At 42.9% G+C, this 7,525-nt stretch overlaps 1 long non-coding RNA gene across 1 annotated transcript; it reads left to right on the forward strand.

The window, feature by feature from the left end:
* The first annotated feature begins 2,543 nt into the window (after positions 1–2,543).
* On the forward strand, positions 2,544–7,060 carry LOC135246461 (uncharacterized). The gene is made up of 3 exons (XR_010327698.1): positions 2,544–2,717; positions 5,757–5,865; positions 6,927–7,060. It is a non-coding gene; the product is annotated as an uncharacterized LOC135246461 (long non-coding RNA).
* The last annotated feature ends 465 nt before the right edge of the window (positions 7,061–7,525 follow it).

Genomic DNA, 7,525 nt, shown 5'->3' on the forward strand with positions numbered 1-7,525 from the left:
GGGGGGGTGGAGGTGGGGTTGAGTTCTGTGTTCCTGAGGGGGGTGGGGATTATTTATCTGTTCCTCAGGGTCATGAGTTCTCTGCTCCTGAGGGGAGGCGGGGGGTGAGGGGGTGAGTTCTGTTTTTTCCTTTACGTTTTGTCTGTGATTCAATTGTTGGGTTGATGCTGCCTCATTGTAATCATAATTAATTAGTTTCCAGTGCCTCAAGCTCTGTGCATGTGTAGTATTTGTCTCATTAACATGTACTTTTAAAACAGTGTATGAATAAGTTTTTATTGTACATGTGTGATAACAGTAGATGCCTTATAAAAAGGCTTTAGTTTGGAGGCCCAAGAGTGCATCAGTGGTAGGTTGCATTTGATGCCCAGGCTGCCAGTTGAATAGCCCTATTACAGATAACATTAGGATTGCACTCTTTATACCAAAAACATGAACCTGGGTAATTTAATGGCGTTTGTTTTTTAATATTATATTATTCTTCATATTATATTTTGGTTGCAATTTCTGGTTTTATTATTTCTCTTTCTGTGTTTGGGAATTTTTGCCTTTTAATAAACTTCGCAGTGGTAGATGGCTTATTAGGGTGACGGTAGATGGCTTGTTAGGGTGACGGTAGATGGCTCATTAGTGTGACGGTAGATGGCTCATTAGTGTGAGCGGTGACGGTAGATGGCTTATTAGGTGACGGTAGATGGCTATTAGTGTGACGGTAGATGGCTCATTAGGGTGACGGTAGATGGCTCATTAGGGTGACGGTAGATGGCTCATTAGGGTGACGGTAGATGGCTCATTAGGGTGACGGTAGATGGCTTATTAGGGTGACGGTAGATGGCTTATTAGGGTGACGGTAGATGGCTCATTAGGGTGACGGTAGATGGCTCATTAGGGTGACGGTAGATGGCTCGTTAGGGTGACGGTAGATGGCTCATTAGGGTGACGGTAGATGGCTCATTAGGGTGACGGTAGATGGCTCATTAGGGTGACGGTAGATGGCTTATTAGGGCGACGGTAGATGGCTCATTATGGTGACGGTAGATGGCTTATTAGGGTGACGGTAGATGGCTCATTAGGGTGACGGTAGATGGCTTATTAGGGCGACGGTAGATGGCTTATTAGGGTGACGGTAGATGGCTTATTAGGGTGACGGTAGATGGCTCATTAGGGTGACGGCAGATGGCTTATTAGGGTGACGGTAGATGGCTCATTAGGGTGACGGTAGATGGCTCATTAGGGCGACGGTAGATGGCTCATTAGGGTGACGGTAAATGGCTTATTAGGGTGACGGTAGATGGCTCATTAGGGTGACGGTAGATGGCTTATTATCCGACTTGCTCGTTGGGAGCAATTAGGGGTTAGGTGTCTTGCTCAGGGACACTTCAACACACCCAGAGCAGGGGATCGAACCGGCAACCCTCCGACTGCCAGACAAACGCTCTTACCTCCTGAGCTATGTCGCCCCATAAAAAAACACTAAACAATCAAAGTTGATATTGAAGGTTTGGTATACAACATGTTGTGCATATGGTCTTGAATAACTTACAAAAATGTATAAACTTGCTGTGTGTGGAAAAAAGCCATGGCATGGTATGAACCTGCCAAATGGGGTGACTTTCTGATGAAACACAGAATTTACATTTGCACATACATCATGGTTCTAGCTCTAAATCAGAGTTAGCCCAATCCAAATATATGGTCATGCATTCTAGCAAATGCTCCAAATATGAAATGATGAAAGATACACTTCAGAGCAAAATGTGGTATGCATAATCCTACACAACGTATTAAACTGAAGGTCGTATGGGAAACACTAATTACATTAGCAGTATTGCTCTTATTATTGCATTATAATACCACCCAGACATTAGGCCTGTATTCATGAAACATGAATCTATGATCTGAGACACAATATACAGAAGATTACATAAATTGATCTCATAGATGCACTATAACTGATACAATCCTCAAAATGAAATTCTGCTTCACAAACAATAGTGTTTTAACCCCAGACTCTGGAGGTGGTGCCAGAGTGCTAATGAACATGATAGCCTCACGTTTCGGCTGGTATTCACACATTGGGCCATATTCTAAATATTTTGTCGTCATATGTAGAAAGACTGCTAGCTTTAATTAGGCTACTGGCTCTTGGCCCCTTTACATTACATTACAGGCATTTAGCAGACGCTCTTATCCAGAGCGACTTACACAACTTTTTACATAGCATTTTACATTGTATCCATTTATACAGCTGGATGTATACTGAAGCAATGCAGGTTAAGTACCTTGCTCAAGGGTACAACGGCATTGTCCTTACCTGGGAATTGAACCGGCGACCTTTCGGTTACCAGCCCAGTTCCTTACCCACTGTGCCACACTCCGCCCCTGTTAATTGTTCTTTGAAGCTATATTGTCATTAAAGTAAGTGTGTTGTGCTCCTAATAGATTTCAATGAGTGTGATGGGGGATTTTGTTCTAAAGGGGGTGGAGGTAAATGACAGTAATACAGGACGCTTGGATGTGTGTGAAAGGCTTTAATTAGGCACACAGCCCATTATCCTTTCAGCTGCCCAAACGACAGAACCTTCCGCTGGTACCTCCAGAGCAGTTCCCCTCAAAGGAAGAGGTTCTCCATTCAGATGTTCACCATGTCTGACCACTCCCACATCTACCTTCACTGCCTGAGCAGAATATGCAGCCAAGATGAGAACTGCACAACGGTAACTCCCCACCACTGCAATCTGTACACAATGGTAACTCCCCACCACTGCAAACTGTACACAATGGTAACTCCCCACCACTGCAATCTGTACACAATGGTAACTCCCCACCACTGCAATCTGTACACAATGGTAACTCCCCACCACTGCAATCTGTACACAATGGTAACTCCCCACCACTGCAATCTGTACACAACGGTAACTCCCCACCACTGCAAACTGCACACAATGGTAACTCCTCACCACTGCAATCTGCACACAATGGTAACTTCCCACCACTGCAATCTGTACACAACGGTAACTCCCCACCACTGCAATCTGTACACAATGGTAACTTCCCACCACTGCAATCTGTACACTTCTGGGCAAAACAAATGGGCCAAGCCCAAAATGGCAAAATAGTAAGCTTTTAATGGTCTTAACAACAAATCATTGGTCAGGAAATTAGCAAGAATGAAACAAATAGATAAAGTACCTTATTATGAGAGAGCTTTTCCCTTTGATTTCTTTAAATGTTTAAGCCTTGTGGGTAAACTTGCGGACATCTTTTTACAGAAAGAAGAGTCAATGTTGTTCCATTCAATGTTGAGGGCTTCAAACAGTTGATGAGTAGTGGAAAACTGTTTCCCGGTTAGTTTGTGTTTTAATGCGAGATCAAATATTCTCTATAGGGTTCAAATTTGGACCAGGCCAAAACATGAGCCTGATGGACTTGTTCTCAAGCCACTTTTTGGTGGTCTTTGCAGTGTGGGCAGGAGCATTGTCTTGTTATTTTTCAATATCTGATCGTTCCTCTTTAGAAAACAACTTTTCAGTTGTGGGAAGCAAGCCTTTCTGCAATATTCTCCTGTATTCCAAAGCGTTAATTGACTTTTCACAGTGAAGCAGCTCACCAGAACCAGCAGCTGAAAAGGCTCCCGACACCATGACACCTCTTCCTCCATGCTTAACTGTGGTAGAGATGCATTCACTATTGTATTTCTCACCAGATCTTTGAAGACACCTCTCTGGAGCATCACCATGCAACTCAAAACATGATTCATCACTCCACACAACTCTGCTGAACCATTCTGAATCAAACTTTCCATATTCTGCCAAAAACTTAATTCTGTCTTTGATGTTTTTCTGAGACAGCAATGGCCTTTTAACACATCTTCTATACACACAACCTGCATTAGATAACCTTCTGGTTATTGTTCTTCTCGAAAGAGTCTTGTTTTCTGAGGTCTTGAATTTTGATGACAGTTTTTGTAGGCTTTTTTTTCCTGTCTTTGAGAACTATAAATTTCAGCAGGTGGTCATCCCTGCATGATGAGGCTTTGGGCCTTCCAGATCCTTTCTTTCTGGCAACATTACCTGTTGGTTCAAAGCGTTGACCTATTCTCTTAATAGCTGATAGAGAAATAGGGATTTCCTCTGCCTTCAGGGCCTTGTAAATTTCAGAATAGCTACAGTTGCCCTGATGAAGACCAGCTATGCGGGTTCTGACCGCAACCCCTGCATGATATTTTGCTTTTTTTGGAGCAGATGTTCTCGCCCCTTTACTGTGGGACTCACAACACTGCATACTGTAGATCTCTCCCTGCACTATCAATCCTGGTTCCATTTCTGAGCTTGTTATCAGGCCCTTGATGGGCTGCATCAGGTGTGGCAGATAACCAAATAATGACTAATCTTTTAAGAGAAAAAAAAACATCCCAGAAGATATTTTTGGAAACTTTTGTACACCCAGACATGTGTTAGTTTGAATTTTACATCAAACATTTGAATCATTATCATGATTTTACTTTTGCGTACAAGAAGACTATATAAGTGAATTTCCCTGTTTCTAGCTTTTCCCCAAACACTGCAGCAAAAGTAAACAAGCAAATGGTGGCACAGGAGGTCTCAGATGTGACCTCCTGTTTAATTTGTTTAATTCTTGATAATTTTCTGACCAATGTTTTGTTGTTAAGACCATTAAAAGCTTAATATGTTGCCATTTTGGGCTTGGCCCATTTTTTTCCCCCAGGTGGACAAATGGTAGACTCCTGCTGCCACACGCCCATGAATCCCACCATGGCTGGCTTTGAGTAAGAGGGACCCAGCTGCCTCCTCCTCAGGCTGGGCTTTGAGTAAGAGGGACCCAGCCGCCGCCTCCTCAGGCTGGGCTTTGAGTAAGAGGGACCCAGGCGCTTCATCCTCAGGCTGGGCTTTGAGTAAGAGGGACCCAGCCGCCTCCTCCTCAGGCTGGGCTTTGAGTAAGAGGGACCCAGCTGCCTCATCCTCAGGCTGGGCTTTGAGTAAGAGGCCGCCGCTCATCTCAGGTGGTTTGAGTAGAGGGACCAGCCAGCCTACCTAGGCTGGGCTTTGAGTAGGGCTTATGCGATGGATGTGTTTGACAGGTCACAGCATGCCCGAGCTCCTCGTCACTGCATGGACAGCCTCATCTTTACAAATCTGTCAGACACACCTTTACTGAAGCATTGTTTACATTACACAATATTAATAAAAACCTTTGGTATGCACTTACTGAACGTTGCTTTGAATAAAAGCCAAATAAATGTAATGTCATGTAATGTTACTATCATTGATAAACAGTCAATACATGAATGGATAGACCTCAATTTAAAAAGACCATATAATGCATGTTCACACTAAAACCATCATCATTGCATAAGCCAACCGTTTTGAGTGTTCAATATGTGGTGACCAAATAACAGGTATTTTTCAGTCATTCTTCTCAGTTCAATGTTTATTTTTATTATCTAGATATTTATATTGCTCACTGTTTTTCTGATGCACGCAATTCAGTCCTTTCACTTAATCTAGTTGTCTCAGTGAGTTCTCATAGACTTTTCTGAAGAATGGGAACAAACCCACCTCACACAAGTTCCTCCACTTCTACTTTCTGCGTGCTGCATAATTATATATTAAATCTTCCGTTAGCACAAGGTTTACAAATCTTGAATGTTAGAGAATGTGGAGAATATTTCCGCAATCATCCTACATGTTTGTTCACATGCTGGTTAAACATTCCCCCTGTATGTATCTGTACAGAACTGCTCTCCCAGGCAAAACCAAAAGGTGAGAAGAGATCTACCGGACAAACTCACAGCTATTCTTTCAGCAGGACCCATCTCTGCAGCAAAGAGGAAACTGACAAACTGTGAGTGGAATGCTACTGACAAATGGAGTATACTGCTGTGTGTGTGTGTGTGTGTGTGTGTGTGTGTGAGAGAGAGAAAGAGAGCGCGTGTGTGTGTGTGTGTGTGAGAGAGAGTGTGAGTGTGTGTGTGTGTGTGTGTGTGTGAGAGAGTGAGTGCTAGTGTGTGTGTGCGTATGTGTGTGTGTGAGAGCGAGTATGAGTGTGTGTGTGTCAGAGAGTGTGAGTGTGTGTGAGTGTGTGAGTTTGTGAGTTAATGCATGATTGTGTAAGTTAATGAGTGACTGTGAGTGTGTGTGTGAGTGAGTGAGGTAGTGAGTGACTGTGACTGAGTGCATACATGTGTGCATATTGTAGTTTATTATTATTGTTTCTGCTACAAAAGCAGAAGTAGTGGTTCTGGTAAAAGCGGTAATATTTACAATTCACTATTTGGGTACTTGGAACATGTTTTCAACTAGCGTCACGTGGCTAGTTACAGCTATGGTTCAATCAGATGTCACTGATGGGCTGCATGCCTCAACTTGCATACGAAAAGAGAAGGGTTTGTACTGTTTATTTAAAATAGAATAAGTAGTTAAGTAGTTGAATAGGTGGGCTTTCAGATATTTACATTAAATAGCCAAATAATGAATGACTGAATGAATCATTGCATTTATATAGCACTTTTCCACAGGGGCGCGGCCAGGGATTTTCGGCCCCATGAAAAGAAATCATTTTGGGCGGGGCGGGGGGGGGCTGGTAGATTCTGTGTTGTGATTGATTGTTGTTTAGACTGTTCTAGACTGAATTAGAATGTGTGTTGTGATTGATTGTTGTTTAGACTGTTCTAGACTGAATTGGAATGTGGTGTTGTGATTGATTGTTGTTTAGACTGTTCAAGGCTGAATTAGAATGTGTTGTGTGATTGTAGTAGAATGAATTAGAATGTGCTGCGTGATTGTAGTAGAATGAATTAGAATGTGTTCTGTGATTGTACAGAATGAATTAGAATGTGTTGTGTGATTGTAGTAGAATGAATTAGAATGTGTTGTGTGATTGGTTGCTTTTCTCACTCCTTGCAGGGCCTGGAGCCCAGATCATGCTATCAGTGGCCGGAGGATTGATTGGCCTCTTTTTTCTGACAGCACTGGGTGTGCGTGCAGCACACGCTATAACACAGCGCAACCCCAGCCATCAATAAAGTGTGTATACCTGCGCTGTTTAGTCCGTCCTCTCTGTGTAACTGTACAAACAGCACTGTGTTCTTATTCCCTCTGTGTAACTGTCTACAAACAGGCACTGTTTCAAACACTGCAATCTAGAGATAAGGAGGGCATCTGATTTTGGTGTCCTCCCCTCTAACTGACTCTCTGGTTGTGTTCCAACCTTTATACTCTGTAACTTTGGCAGTGCGCCACCATGACATAGCTGTTCAATGCGTGAAATTTTTTGGTCAAACCTGTCCGTGGTTTTACAGAAGATATTGTAGCCGATTAAGTGAACGTGCAGATGGTACATCATAATGCAGTGTATACGTTCGGTGAAAGCTGGGTAGATTTGGTGCAAAAGCAATTGTTGATAAGTAATAGGCAAATATTAGTGAGCAAAAAAGCACAGTTCAGAAACTTGCTTCCGGCAGGGCATGAACCAGGGTCCCTGCGATCTATAGACCATGACATTG

The sequence above is a fragment of the Anguilla rostrata genome, unplaced genomic scaffold (genome assembly GCF_018555375.3).
Source record: "Anguilla rostrata isolate EN2019 unplaced genomic scaffold, ASM1855537v3 scaf0354, whole genome shotgun sequence".
Classification (NCBI taxonomy): Eukaryota; Metazoa; Chordata; class Actinopteri; order Anguilliformes; family Anguillidae; genus Anguilla; species Anguilla rostrata.